At 38.1% G+C, this 16,131-nt stretch overlaps 1 long non-coding RNA gene across 1 annotated transcript; it reads right to left on the bottom strand.

The window, feature by feature from the left end:
* Positions 1-3,490: 3,490 nt before the first annotated feature.
* On the bottom strand, positions 3,491-10,516 carry LOC308188351. Its single transcript, XR_013945436.1, has 3 exons — positions 9,969-10,516; positions 7,379-7,476; positions 3,491-4,642 (listed from the first exon to the last, which is right to left on the bottom strand). It is a non-coding gene; the product is annotated as an uncharacterized lncRNA (long non-coding RNA).
* Between the last annotated feature and the right edge of the window lie 5,615 nt (positions 10,517-16,131).

The raw sequence follows: 16,131 nt of genomic DNA, 5'->3' as shown, positions 1-16,131 counted from the left end.
CACACAACAGCACATTTCCCCTTCCCTGGGAATGCAATATGCACACCCTTCCTGTTGTAAATCTAGGTCCTCCAGCCCTGTGTAATTTTACCATTCCATACCATCTTAATAGATCTGTCCACACACTGGCAAATGGTTGCCTGAGGAGATGCCTCCACACCCAGCCCAAGTTGGGATCCCTGTGTGCAGTGCCAGCATGGTCAGACCATTGTTGGGTGCAGGCTGCTCCCAGCACCCAATGGAGATGTTGCACTGCCTGGGCAGGGTAAAGGTGCACTGACGACATTGCCAGCAGGGACAGACCTCCCTGATGGCTGCTGCTGCTTCTCCATCATCTTTCCCCATTCTCAGAAACACTCACATTCCTTTTATTTTTCTTTTGCAGTTTTTTTTTTTTTTTCCAAAAGCTTTTCACCATTCCCTTGTCATTCCCTGCTTAATCTAACTGGTAGTCATCTCCCTCTTAAGCAATATCATTTTTTTCTGGCAACAACCCTTTCAGACATTTCAGTCACACACTGTGTAAATACTTCAGTTTTTATTTTAAAAGGGTGGTGGGCCAATTTGTGTATGTGTATTGGGGAGGGGGGGGATGGTGGGGAGTGAAAACTTGATTGGGATACCAAGCAAAATATAGAAACACTTCCTGTGTTTACATGGGTGGATTAGGGTAAACTAATGCTGATACTAGGGTAGAATGTGAAGGGCAATAGTAAAGGCTTCTATGAGTATATGAGCAGAGCAGATGAATAAAAAATGTTAAGGAAAATTGGAGCCCACATGCTTCAGGGTGGAGCAGTGTGTGTTTGTGTTGGGGGGGGAGTAGAAGAAGTGCTGACAAAGAACACACAAAAGACAAAGTTCCATAGATTTTATTTGCTTCAGTTTTTCCAGATAAGGTTTACCCTTAGGCCTCCCAGGAGGTGTATATTAATGGAGTTGGTGGGAGTGAAGCAGTACCCACAGTAGTGGAATAAAAAGTTAAGGAGAACTTAAGATAATAGGATGCATGTAGTTCCATGAGACCAGCTTAGACACATCCCAAGTTTCTTAGGGATCTAAAGGATGTCACTGTGAGACTGTTCTTTATTATACTCAAATGCTCATGGTGACTGGAGAAGGTTCCCAAGGCAAACCCCAAACCCATCTTGAGGAAGGGCAAGTTGGAGTATTTGAGGAACTTCAGTTATATCTCAGTCCCAGGAGGATCACAGAACAAATTCTCCTAAAAGCTATTTACGAACACAAGAATGACAAGAAGATGACTAGGAACATCTGGCATGTTTTTTTATAATGTTTTTAATACCAATACTCACCACTAAGATGAAAGAGGAATATCAGATATGAATCTGTGAAACATTTTTTTCAACAAGATATAGCCATAATTATAACTATTAATTAATAACAGCAGTATTTCATGCTGCAGAATAGATTTGTCAAATGAAGCTTTCACATAATGTATCTTGTGTTTGACGCTTTAGCAAGATGAGATTTATTGAAAGACAGGCTATGTTTTAATGAAATAGAGACTGAATAATGGTCGAGACATTATATTTCTTGCTTTTTAACTTGCTAAGAATAATTTTCAGGACAGCTTGATCATGTGTCCCTTTGAAATTGTTCATCTTCAGCTTATCTCTTCATTTCTTTCCCAGGGAGAGGTAATTAATCCACCTAGAGTTACATAAAGTGATAATGTATTCTATAATATATTCTATATTCTATTATTATATATTATATATTATTATATATATTCTATAGTATAATATATAATCTTTTTGAAAAAGATAAAAAAATGTTTCTCTTTTGGATGGCTGATAGACTTCACGTGATCAATGCCACATAAGCTACGTTATGTTGTTTTGTTATTTTCTGGTGTTGGTATGTTAAGTTTCTTTACTGAATTATCTGCTATAAATCAAAGATCTGTCATGAGACATAAACTTTTGTGTATCACTATTTCCTTACTTCATGCACTGGTTTCTTTCTATGTAAGGAAGGTTGCTGATTCAAATCTTGAATGTGATGTTTTATTAACTAACTAGAACAAGAGCATTTAACTACTAAACTAAATTACAAGACTAAATCCCTGGCTGAGTGTGATGTTATTTATAAACACTTTTTCTTCTTCATGTATATTTGTAAGCAGACACTAATCTGTGCCAAGTAGACTAGTCTTACAAATGTGTAGGTAATAGCAGTATTGCTATAGTACTGTTGTGAGTGCTGTCAAACAGAATGCTACTCCCATATCTCATGTCTGATTTTTCCTGGAAACATTGACAGGTATCATTAGTGTTAATGTTGACTGGTGCCTTGTATTTGGTGGATTTATTTTATGATTTTTTAGCATGGTGTAACGCAGGATGATTTGTCTTTAAATACTTTTTATACTCACATTTTGCAAGATTCAGTACACAGTCAGCATCTTCATGTTGATTTCAGTTTGTATATTCCTGTATCACCTTTTACTGTGATTCAAGAAATCCTGTTTTATGAAAAACCTTCAACAACATATTGATGATAATGGGAACCTTGAATAAAATTCAGACCTTAAGACTTGTTAACAATCTGAGTGGATTTTCAGTTCTGTAACTCAATTCTGAGATATTTTTTTTTTGGTGATGATTTTGATTTTTGGAGATTATGAAGAACCACTAGAACTTTGCATATCAGCTGTAGTTGTAATATGTAACCTATAATGGCTTCCTCTAAAATGTTTACCTACTATTCAGTGCAATACTATATTAACAACACCTAAGACAGTTCTGAATAAAGTCTTACTTCTATAAGACCTAATACAGTGCTTTTTAAAAAATGACAGCTCTGGACCTGGAAATCATATACGTTGTCTGCACAATATTGAGTCCAAGGTAACGAGCTTTGATATCCCAGTTTGGAGCTTGTTTGATTATGTTTATACAGGTCTACATTGCACAATGTGGAATTGACTGCTGACAGAATAACAAATTAAAAAAAAAAAAAAATCATCCATGAGGACTGCAAGTCTCCTGGGTAGCACAGGAAAAAAAGGGATAATGGAAGGGACAACGCCCTTCCAGTCACAGGAGGTGGTAAATGTATAGACAGATGTAACAGAAACACTGGACTAAAAGGTAGGTGAGGACTGGAGAAAAGCTCAAGGTATGCCTCTGGGACAAATTCTGCAGCACCAGAGTGGAGCAGTCTCTAGCCCGTCATGATTTCAGACATCTCTTTAAAAATGAATGAATAAATAAATAATAATAATAAAATAAAAATCAGGCATGAGGGAGTAAATGTATAGAAAATATGTCTTTTTGTAGTCCTTGTTCAATTAAAAAGTGCATTGATTTCAACATGTTTTAAATGAAATCTCCCATGCAGTGTTCAGTCTCACAACCTTGAACCTGAGCCAAACCATACAAAAACTAACTCATGACATGTTTCTACAGATTTCAATCAGAAGCAAGCCTTGGAAATCAGTTTGTTTATTTATTTATTTATTTTCTAATATGCAATTCATGATATGTACACATTTTCTGTGTATTTTTTTACGATCAAAATCTTCTACTGACAAATGAAAGATTTATGTGATATATCCAAATATCTAATTTATTTGATTAAAGTTAGGCTTTATCTTGATTTTGTTGAAAGCATAAGAAATGTATATACATGAAAAGTAGTTTGGTTGTGCTCTGAATATAGTCACTTTTAAAAGCACCACTTTTCATTTTCCTCAATATGTATGTTTTCCTTATATTTCCTCTGTTTGTACTTTCTGTCCAAACTGAATCTTCTTTTAGTTATTTCCAGCATTACTTGTTCTTCCTTTTGTGCTTGTTGATCCATTCTCCATTGCACCCATCTTTCTATCTCCACATCTTTTCTGAATATCATTAACGTTGTCTTTCCTCATTTTGCTTTCCCTTTTTTTACTCTTTTTTCTTTCTTCTTTCTTCTTTTTTTTTTTTTTTTTAATATCTTTCTATTTCTGTTTTGAAGTAAATGTGATGTAAAAGACTGCAAAACTTCAAGTTCCCTTGCCAGAGATAGAAGAGGATCATTCTTCCACAGAATGAAACAGTTGTATGGAACAGTAGTGATGTAGTTATTTTTTGTACTTTAGTACTCCTTTTCTGATTAAAAGATCAGAAACAGTTGTTGAAGTTGTATTTTGGATAGAGAAACGTTTAATGAAAAGAGATAGGACAAGGAGATATGGCATCCAAAACCATTCAAACTTCCAGCACTTCCATTTATTACTCACAGATAGGGTGTTGTAGCCATACAGAAGCTTCTGGCTTCAGTGAAACACTATGTGGATGTAACAGACCTTGAACATCCAGAATACTGTTGAATTAAGGGTGAATTTATGAATAAATTAAGTATTTAGCCTACCGTTTCTATCAAAGAATTCTACAACACAAGTGGCATGCTTGGCTTACAGACCATTTATCATGTGCAACACTGCACATTCAGAGCCGAATTCTAATTCTCTTGTTCAAAATGTTTAATCTCCTCTTCCATAACAAGACTGAATGACCCAGAGTGAAAAACTGCCTGTGATGCCAGCTGTGCAATTCTTTATCATCTTCAGCTATGGCTACTCATGTGGAATGATCTCAGTTTTTTGAGGTTAAATCAGAGAACACATGGTCACCTATGTAGATAACAGATAACAAAGCAGCAGAGTTTCAAATTTAAAAATACAGATATATTTGGAATTTTTGCTATCCTTAACTGAAGAGTAGATATTGAATAGTAAATAAGTTTCCTCCTTTCTTTTTTTTTTTTCCCTTTCATTCTTTCTTTGTTTTTCCTATTTTTATTCATGAAAAGGAAAACTGCATGTCAGCTTAAATAAAAATAAATCTGTACTTTTATGGATAAACATAAGGGTCAAAGTATCTAGAAGAACTATATTTTAAAATCTGATATTCTTTGAAATTTATATCATATTACTATATGTAACAATAGTCTAGTTTACTGAATTTAGAAAAATAATCCATTGCAGTTCTACTCCATTTTAAAGCGTACTGCTTTAATAAATTGATATGCTGCGTCCTCTTTTTTCAACTTCGCTCCAGCATGAGAATTAGAAGTATATGCTGTTTCTCTTCCAAAACATAAGAAGATAAAATACATTTTAAAAAAGAACACATAAACAATCAGTGTCATTTGCAGTTCAGATAGCAAGTTTATAGAATTGACTTCTTGTCAGGTAAGTGCACTACATCGCATTAGTCCGAAATTGCATTTCCCATTTCATGAATGACTGTATGAGAGCCAGGTATATGTCACTCCCTCCCACATGCATGTGTGCCCACAAGCTGTGGGTTGGGTGATAAAAGTACAGAAACTGCAGGGTAGCACTGGAGAGCACATGGGCCTGCTATTTTTATTGTCCACTCTCAGAAGAGTCAGAGGGCAGAAAGTTTTGAGCTTCCAGAAAGAAGTAAGAAAGTGTTCTGGGCTTCCTAAGAGACGTTTGAAATAATCAATAGTAAGATATCATTATAATTTAGGACTTTTTTAGGCTAATATACATTTTCACTGTAAACTAAATCATAAACACCTATTATTTATTGTTCCATTTACTGCTAAGCTTTTAAAATAATGTAGGAAATACTGAAATGAATGTTTATTTATATTCGTATTATGTAAAAGGTTACTCTGGGACTTAAGTGCCTCCAAAATTTTATGAAACATTACAACCTATTAAGTGCTTGTCAGATAAAGTCATTATTCTTTATTTGGTCTTTTTACCTGCTATCAATTTGTATGTGTACAAAAGGCTTAGCCCCAAACTACTTTTATTCAAGAAAGTAATCAAACTTGAATTGAATAATTAAATCCACATTACTATACGTAAGTGATTAAACATTTTAAATACTATTTGTTTATATTTTTATAATACTCCACTGACTACAAGTCTTAATTGTAACATTTAAATAATGATAGGATATTCTATATGTTCATGTTCCAATGAAAACTGGAACTGATTAATAAAAAATAAGGGTGTCAGTAAGTGATAAAACTTTGTAATAAAAGAATAAATTATGAAATAGAATATATTTCTATTTATCTTGTACAGCTAATTGTACAGAAACAGGTTTCATTAGCCTAGACCGAGCCCCTTACCAATGGGGCTCTTTTGAATATATTATAGTATGCATTTGAAATTGTATTTACTTTAAATTTTAAAGAACATGTGTTAGTCTATTGAATGTTTTTATTATTTTTAAGTTGTTTTGGTACAAAGTGACCTTCAGGACATGACTTCTTCCTGTGCTTTCTGTAGTATTGAGGAAAATGGATAAAACAACGAAGCAGAGAAAAAAAACTTTCCCTTCCTCCCTTCCTTCCTAAATTGGGAAATAGAGGCAATAGCAAAAGATTTTGCATTCTGTAGAAATAGCATTGTTAGTCAGGTAATGATTCAGGTAGAAAACATATTACAAGTTCAATTAATGTGTTTTATTTTTATGTTATGATACAACTGTACTTGAGGAGTTACCTAGAAATATTTTTGTGCTTCTAAGAGCAACACACTATACAGTGCTGTTTCTCTTATCCACTGAGCAACCTTCAGCAACTGGATTAGTGTTCCACAACGTGAAACAGAGGTACTTGCCTGGGTCAACAAAGACAGCGTGCTTCCCTTGGCAAGGGGCTCTATCTAGGCTAATTAAACCCATTTCTGTACAATTAGCTGTACAAGATAAATTGAACTTCTTATTTCAGAGTTAGGTCACTTGCTGCTATCCTTGAAATCTGTACACACCATGATTCACAGTTCAGGGAAGAAATGTACAGAAATATAATAATGCTTTAAAAGGTGAAGCAACTAAGCTAATTAAAAGAATTCCAGTATCTATGTCTTTGAGAATCAACTCTTCTGTCTCAAAGAACATACCATCATTGCACAGATAGCATTTTAATGAATTTTTATAGATCTTACAATACAATTTTTAACATATAACTTCATACAGTTACATTGTATTTTTAACAGAATTTTAAACATCTGTGACAACTAGTTTTCCATTAAGCATTCAGTGTCTTTCATTGTAAATAACAAATTTATTATAACTGGTTTACTTAAATGTAAGGGCAATTTTGAACACAGTCATCAAAGAAATGCTGTTGTAGATTGGATAAAAGTTCAAGAACAAAAAACAGTTCAGGTATAGCACCACATTTAGCCTGTGTATTTTGGGTGATACACTTCATCTTTGTAAAAAGTCTACAAAAATATTCCTTATATATCTGAGGAAAAAACAAGCTTCAATAAGCACTGAAAGAATAAAAACATTTTTTTTGTCATCTGTATAGGCATGAAATGAATGTTTTCCTCTTCTAAAATATTATGCAATAGAATACTTATTTAATAACTTACTGAGTTGAGCAAGATGTGTTGTCTTCTCTTCTTTGTTCTCATTCTTCACCACAGAAAACTCATCACATCTCTTTTCCTCTTCGGTATGCAACTGTGATCTGACAGGCAAACAGAGCAAAGTACAAAGGAAATTATAATGATCACAAAGAAAAGCAGTCTTCTAGACCTGACAACTAGAAATTCAGCACTTAGTAAAAGTTTTAAAGTACTGTCCAAAAATCAATACAGGAAATGTAGAAACTCAATGCATCAAAAACAGATAGCTTTGAGGACTCTAAATAGGCTAAAAAGTCATAGGAAAGAATGCAAAGTCACACACTTTGGAATAACACCTTGCCTGTCTGACATAAAATGAGATATAAAAGTCTGCTTGCTAAAATACATAAGTACTTTCTGAACCAAGATTTGTACTCACTGCTAAGTATTCCAACTGCTATGCAAAAGTTTTCTTCAAGTTTGAAAGTGTACTATACTGAGTCACTACCTACATGAAACACTCTGTACAAGGTGGCATAGAAACTGAAGCTGAATACCTATATGATGGAGTATTTACTGTACTATAGTAGAGTATGTACAGAATCTACTGTCCTACAAAATAAGGTCACAAATAAAAGGACCTCAAAGCTTAGTGAAAATTAAGCAACTGAAAAGTTGTATTTCAGTTTCTCAGACTTGCTGTTTGAATTCCTTCATATTTATCCTTAATCAGGGATGAGGAAGCCTTTGGTAGCTGCTTGAAGCCACCTTTGCAAGCTGATTGAACTTTATTCCCCTGTACCCACTTCTGCACAGTCTGAGTTGAAACAGAAAATAAAATACGGTGTTGTCTAGGAAGAAGATATTTAAAAAACAAAACAAACAACAACAAAAACACATGGAAGTGGAGAGTGAAGCTAATAATTCAAGTAATCAGGGATGAAAATTTATTAAAGAATTCACCTGCTAACACCTCTCTCTCCTGTAGACTTTTATTTAGACCAGACAAATTAAGTGTTTCTATACTGACAGTTTTTAGTTATCTTGACTAAGCAGACGAGTTGCATAAGAAGGGGCAACCAGAGATTCAAGCTACATATTCTCAACTAAAATAAAGGCAATATGTATATAGTTAAAAGAAAGTATAGGAAAACAAATTGCTTCTTATGGTTCTATGTTTGTTCAAAGACAAAGCTCCAGCTTTATTCTGAGTTTCAATTCTGCAAAGAAACTTAGGCAAAGTAAAGCTTTTTGATTTTTCCAAATCTGAATCTGTATCTTTGTTATAAGAGGAGAGGAATATGAAGAGTTTTATTTTCTGAACTATGGAATTAGCATATATTCCCCAGTGTAGCTCTGCTAACCATGTCCACAGCTGTTAGAATTATGTCTCAAGGACACAGCTGTACTGTCTCCCAGCGAGCCACTGTCTCAGTGCTGACTGGAAGAAGAATGCTGTCTTTGACAAAATTAAGTGTCTCCTAGTTTCTCTAAAGATCCATATGCTTGGCAAAATACAATACTCTTTTTTATGTCTCTGGACATCTTTCCTCTCTTGGCCCATTTCCACAAATAAAAATAACTTGTCAGCACTTCAGGTTCCAAATATATGTGTACTCCTTAAATTTCATGCAGTTCTTTGGTATATAGTCATTTCCACCATAACTGAAAAGGGGAAAAAAAAAAACAAAACAAAACCAACCTCAGGCTGGGTTGCAAAGACTACATAGAAGGATTAGTATCAGCAATATGCTGATTCTGTGTTCCTCTTCACAATCCTTACTAAGACCCCAAAGAATAAGGCTTATATACATAAATATATATACATATATATATACATATACATACATATATATTATTCTTATTCTTTATATATATATATATATATATATAAAGAAAAAGGGTCAAGTGTAGAATGAAGAAGGAAAGATAACAGATTCCAGATACACCTGGATGTAGGTGAAAAGTCATAAAGGAGAGATGTATTTTTCAATGTCATAGGGAAAGAAATTTCCTGTAGACAAAAAGGAAATAAAAGGTTTTTGGAATTACCATATTTTCTTCCCTCTGAACATTGGCACCAGTTGCATCAAAGTGACAACTGTTCCATTTACATGTTCCTAAAATTCATTTTCCAAAATTGTGTATCAACATACACTTGTAATTTTTAATGCTAACACATTCAAACGTGTTTGTAAGAAAGACAAATTCCACACTTAAATTTTATGCATACAAAACTACAATGTTCAAAGATATAATTAAATTCTAAAGGGATTTTAGCTTCTTACATAACTCCAAATTAAATGATGCAATGACTAAATCCACTCAGCAGACATATTTTAATCCTTCACCTGCAACAGGAAACCCACAGTTTCTACACCTTCAAAGAATGCCATATAATCTTCTTTTCAAAAGACACCTACCAAGTACCTTACTCTGAATAGAGAGGCAATGATTAGGCATAAGCAAAAAAAAAAAAAGAAAAAAAAAAGAAAAATGTGTATCTGGGAAACATTTGGGACAAATTAAGAGAATACAATGATATTTAAGATTTAGGATAGACATTGCTTAAATTCTAATGCAGTTAGACTGGTTTCTATCCTGTGCTACTTACTTCAAGAAAGAACAGGAAAATTAGAAGCAAAAAAGTGACTCCTGATACTGTGGACTGAAGACATTTCGCCTTTCATTCTCAATTGATTCTGACTGGTCCCCAGAACGAATGGTTATGGCATTTAGGGCCTGATTATTAAGGAATTAAGTAATTCATACCATGGAAGTTGATGGTTCTCAGCTGGGTTCCTGTTGTTCACTCTCCACATTCACTCCCTCCCTTATGAAGTTAACTACATTTATCATCTCTCTCTGTCTTCTCTTCCCTGTAATATTCCCTACATGACACTAGTACTAACAGTCTTTGCTATCACAGATTGTCTACTCAAACATATATGTAAAAAAAAATAGAGGAATTGTTTACAACTTGTATTTAGCTTTCTCCTTTTTTTTCTAACTGCATCAGTTTGCCTATGTACAAAAATATTAACTCTAGCCTACAAACAATACATTACCTCACTTGGAATATTATGCTCTACCTGCATAAATTCCAGTGCAGGTAGACAAATTAGATGAGGCAGAATACAGAGATGAAATATAAGTGAATTGAATGATCAACAATGTTTCCAAATCTGGAATGGTTTAAGAATGTCGTTCTCCCTTTACGGCATATTGATAAAAAGGAAGGCTCTTATGATAGGTAAAATGCTTATACTAAATGCTTATACTCCTTATAAGGACAATGAAATACTGATGGATTTAACAAATGGAGTATTTGAAAGTACAAGCCAAAGTCTAAGAAAGCTTACAAAATCATAGGAAAGCTTCAATGACTGAGTGCTGTAAGATTCTCTGTAATATGTTGTATTAAAAAATAAATAAATAAATAAATCACACAGTATCACAGATTTCTAGGTTGGAAGAGACCTCAAGATCATCGAGTCCAACCTCCGACCTAACACTAAGTACTCCACTAAACCATATCGCTAAGCTCTACATCTAAACGTCTTTTAAAGACCTCCAGGGATGGTGACTCCACCACCTCCCTGGGCAGCCCGTTCCAATGCTTAATAACCCTTTCGGTAAAGAAGTACTTCCTAACATCCAACCTAAAACTCCCCTGTCGCAACTTTCGCCCATTCCCCCTCGTCCTGTCACCAGGCACGTAGGAGAACAGACCAACCCCCACCTCGAATACCAGTTCAGGACTGCAGGAGTGAGCACACCTGTGGGAGGTGCACCCAGGTTGGAGGCACACCTCCACCTAGTGACAGACCTCCTGGAAGAGGTGAATAGGCTGAGGAGCATGTGGGAGTCTGAGAGGCAGATAGACTACTGGAGTCTCTTCCTACCCTCCCTGAGACAGGCCTAGCAGGCAGAAGGGAAGCTCAATAGGGGGGTTTCCCTGTTCTCTCTCCACCCAGCTGAAAGCACTGACCTAGAGCTTAAGGGGATAGGCAATAAGTCCCTGCCTGGCCAAACATGCGTGTCCCCTCAGGGACTTCCCCACCTTCCCATACACAATAGGTATGAAGTTTTGCAGGTTGATCTGAACAATATTGAGGAACACTGTACATATGGCTCGGAGATGACATCGAGGTCATGTAGACCTGTGTTCTGTATTAAAACAGCTCCCACCAAGAAAAAAGTTACCTTTAAGGTAACTGTAGAGAGCGATAAGGTCGCCCCTGAGCCTCCTCTTCTCCAGGCTGAACAACCCCAGCTCCCTCAGCCGCTCCTCGTAAGACTTGTACTCCAGACCCCTCACCAGCTTGGTCGCCCTTCTCTGGACTCGCTCGAGCACGTCCATGTCCTTCCTGTAGCGAGGGGCCCAAAACTGAACACAGTACTCAAGGTGCGGCTAAATAAAATTGTTTAGATAATATATCAATGAACTGTAATGAATTACATATGAATAAGCTAATTTATGCTTATTAAAATAAAAAATAGAATCAGAGAAGTATATAAAAAGTACATTTATGCTTGTATAACATTGGGTTGCCAGTACTATATTACGTCTATTATGGTGATTGATTTCGTTTTGCATCAGAAGGGGAATATGTGTATTATAAACACTATAGATCAAAGGACAGTATCAGAAAAACATGCCAAAACCAAATCAACAGAAACACGCATAAATACTTGAAGGCAGAATGTTTCTCTAATGAATTACATGTCACAGATGAAAAACCTCATGCGATAATTAAGCATTAACTAAACATTCTAGATTGCTCAAGACATGTCAAATGATGCTTATGAAGCAATCTGTTGGAGTATGCACTGCTCATCATGTGGCAAATACTGCCAGCTCCTCTTGGTGTTAGTGTTGGGGAGAATCGAATGGATGTTCTATTAATGTTTCTCAGGTGATGGATCATACGGTATAATTAAATATTATTAAATGTACTTACATTATCAAGTAATCTATGTATACTGGAAACCTAGGGAGTACATTGAACATTTAAAGGAATCGTTGAAGGGGAACCCTGGGAGGGAACAGGTACAACCTGACCTTGGATAAGGGCCTGGAGATGATGAAATGAGTTGAAGCAGAACCAAGGAGCGGAGGGAGCATGCGTCGAGTGAGAAAGGTGAAAGAGTTTAGCGGAGAGGAAGACTCCTTACTTCATCTGGACGACCACCTGGACGACCACCAGAGTGCGCCACGCATGTGCAAAGGGGAGGGGAGCTAATTAGAATGAAAAGCGAGGCTGATGTTGCAACCTGTAATGAATATGTATACCTGACGCAATATTGTATGTATAAATAACGGCTGGGAAGTAACGGGACTTGAAGCCAGATTTGGGCACCTGCCCCGGCTTCCAGCGCTGAATAAAGCACCTTCATATAATCACTTGGTGGTTATGTGGTTGCTACGCTAACATTTTGGCGACCCAGATGGGACAGCGTGGGCACTGCTGAGGCGGATCGTGTCTCGGTTTCGCTCCAGCCGGCACCGAGGGATTCTCGGGGAGCAGTCGACCACGACCGACCTCCGCTGCTCACGACGTACCACTGGAGTGGTAAGCAAAGGTGCTTTCAACTTTGGGTATTCGGTACCGATTTGGTTGGGAAAGCCTGCCGGTCAGACGCGGCGAAAGCCACGCTCGGTTGGGCAGGGAGCTCCCGGGGTAAGCCTAGGCGCCGTCCGTTAGACAGAGCGAAAGCTCTGCAGGTTCGGCATTGGTAACTGTATTGGTTTGTGCTGAAGGGTCAGCACCAGGTATTATTGGTATGTAGAAAGCGTGCTGCTGCTGCTCCGGCAGCTTTTTAGCGAAAAGCACGCTGCTGCTCCGGCAGCTTTTGGGAAAGCACACTGCTGCTCCGGCAGCTTCTGGAAAGTGTGCTGTTGCTGCTCCGGCAGCTTTCGGGAGAGTGTGTTGCTGCAGCTTTCGGGAGAGTGTGTTGTTGCTCCGGCAGCTTTCGGGAGAGTGTGTTGTTGCTCCAGCAGCTTTCGGGAGAGTGTGTTGCTGCAGCTTTCGGGAGAGTGTGTTGTTGCTCCAGCAGCTTTCGGGAGAGTGTGTTGCTGCAGCTTTCGGGAAAGTGTGTTGTTGCTCCGGTAGCTTTCGGGAGAGTGTGTTGTTGCTCCAGCAGCTTTCGGGAGAGTGTGTTACTGTAGCTTTCGGGAGAGTGTGTTGCTGCAGCTTTCGGGAGAGTGTGTTGTTGCTCCGGCAGCTTTCGGAAGAGTGTGTTGCTGCTCCGGCAGCTTTCGGGAGAGTGTGTTGCTGCTCCGGCAGCTTTCGGGAGAGTGTGTTGCTGCAGCTTTCGGGAGAGTGTGTTGTTGCTCCGGCAGCTTTCGGGAGAGTGTGTTGTTGCTCCGGCACCTTTCGGAAGAGTGTGTTGCTGCTCCGGCAGCTTTCGGGAGAGTGTGTTGCTGCAGCTTTCGGGAGAGTGTGTTGTTGCTCCGGCAGCTTTCGGGAGAGTGTGTTGTTGCTCCGGCAGCTTTCGGGAGAGTGTGTTGTTGCTCCAGCAGCTTTCGGGAGAGTGTGTTGCTGCAGCTTTCAGGAGAGTGTGTTGTTGCTCCGGCAGCTTTCGGGAGAGTGTGTTGTTGCTCCAGCAGCTTTCGGGAGAGTGTGTTGTTGCTCCAGCAGCTTTCGGGAGAGTGTGTTGCTGCAGCTTTCGGGAGAGTGTGTTGTTGCTCCGGCAGCTTTCGGGAGAGTGTGTTGTTGCTGCAGCTTTCGGGAGAGTGTGTTGCTGCTCCGGCAGCTTTCGGGAGAGTGTGTTGCTGCTCCGGCAGCTTTCGGGAGAGTGTGTTGCTGCTCCGGCAGCTTTCGGAAGAGTGTGTTGCTGCTCCGGCAGCTTTCGGGAGAGTGTGTTGCTGCTTCGGCAGCTTTCGGGAGAGTGTGTTGCTGCTCCGGCAGCTTTTGGGTCCGTATCATAAGCTCAAAATGAAAAAGATTAAAGAAATTCTGGGAAAAGATGTACCTATCCCGCGGACATCCCCGCTGGGGTGTTTGCTAGCACACTGGAAAGAGGGAGGTTTTGGTCAAGAAATGCGGAAAGGAAAGCTGATTGATTATTGTAATATTTGGTGGCCACAGTATAAACTAGAGGACCAAGAAACTTGGCCTGAGAATGGAACATTGCAATATAATACAATTTTACAATTAATGCTATTTTGTAAGTGGGAAGGAAAATATGATGAACTGCCATATGTGGAATTATTCTTTTATTTGCGCCGAAAGCCTGAATGGCAGCATGCTTGTGGAATAATGGTGCTTGAAGTTTAAACTGAGGAACGTTGTTGTGCATGTACTAAGGAGGGACACTGTATACAGCATCAGGCAATAGAGAATAATAAGCATTATGGGAAATAATATAATATAATAATATAATAATGTATATAATAATATAATAATGTATATAATAATATAATATAATAATATAATGATGGAAATATTGATCTGGAAGTTGCGCCGTCGGCTCCGCCGGAAGAGCCAGGACAGGGAGGGAAAAGAGAAAAGGAAGATAGCAGTAGTGATGGAGAATCCCCGATTTTAGTCTCCCCGTGTCACATAGGACCCGGCAACAGCGAAGGGCAGGAGAAACTATAAATGAACAGGGAGGGAAAATAATCGCTCCCCTCAGGCAAGGAGTGGGGACAGAAGGACCGGTATATGTCAAGGTGCCTTTTTCAGCTGGGGACTTAATGATATGGAAACAAGCAGCCGGCACCTACAGGGAAAACCCAGATAAAGTAGCCAGGGTAATGAAAATGATAATTAAAACCCAAAATCCCGACTGGAATGATCTCCAGGTGATCCTGGATACTTTGATGGACTCGACAGAAAAGACATGGTATTGCGGGCAGCCAGAGAGAGAGCCCGAGAAGATATATGAAATGGATTAGTGCTTGGAAATCTAGATCAAAACTTCCCCACTGAGGATCCCCAATGGGATTATAACACAGGGGATGGAATAAGGAGGCTGAAGAGATATCAAGATTGGGGTACAGAATGCCATGCCCCGGACCATAAATTGGTCAAAATTGTATAATGTCAGGCAAGAAAAAGCGGAATCACCTTCCGCCTTTTTAGAGAGATTGAAAGAAACTAAAGAGCCCTTGGTAAAAAAATTCAAATAGGAAATAAGGAAGTAAAATTTTTAATTGATACAGGGGCCACATATTCAGTGCTCAATAGATTAAGTGGTAAAATAGGGGAAAAGAAAACTACTATTGTAGGTGCCACCGGGAAGGAGGAAATACGGCCGTTCTTACAACCCCTTGATTTACAGTTTGGAGGTAAAGAAATTACGCATGAATTTTTATATGTACCAGAATGCCCTATTCCTCTTTTGGGACGGGATTTGCTAACTAAACTATAATGTTTGAAGATGGAGAATTGATTATGAGAATCCCGGAATCAAAAGTGGGACAAATATTAATGATTAAAGAGAAGGCTGTTCCTCATATCCCAAAAGAGGTAGAAAATGCAGTAATGCCTGCAATTTGGGAAACGGACGTGCCTGGAAAATCAAAAGTAGCCCAGCCAGTAAAAATTGAACTTAAGGAAGGGGCCCGACCGGTACGGATTAAACAGTACCCATTGAAGCTAGAAGCTAGGCTAGGAATAGTAAAGATTATAGATAAATTTCTTAGCTACCACATTCTGGAGGAATGCAAATCTGAATATAATACCCCAATTTTCCAAGTAAAGAAACCTAATGGGGAATACAGGCTAGTGCAGGACCTTAGGGCAATAAACGAAATAACAAAAGATATA

The sequence above is a fragment of the Anser brachyrhynchus genome (assembly GCF_964034855.1).
Source record: "Anser brachyrhynchus genome assembly, chromosome: 1".
Taxonomy (NCBI): Eukaryota; Metazoa; Chordata; class Aves; order Anseriformes; family Anatidae; genus Anser; species Anser brachyrhynchus.
This window is presented reverse-complemented; position numbering and strand designations above follow the sequence as displayed.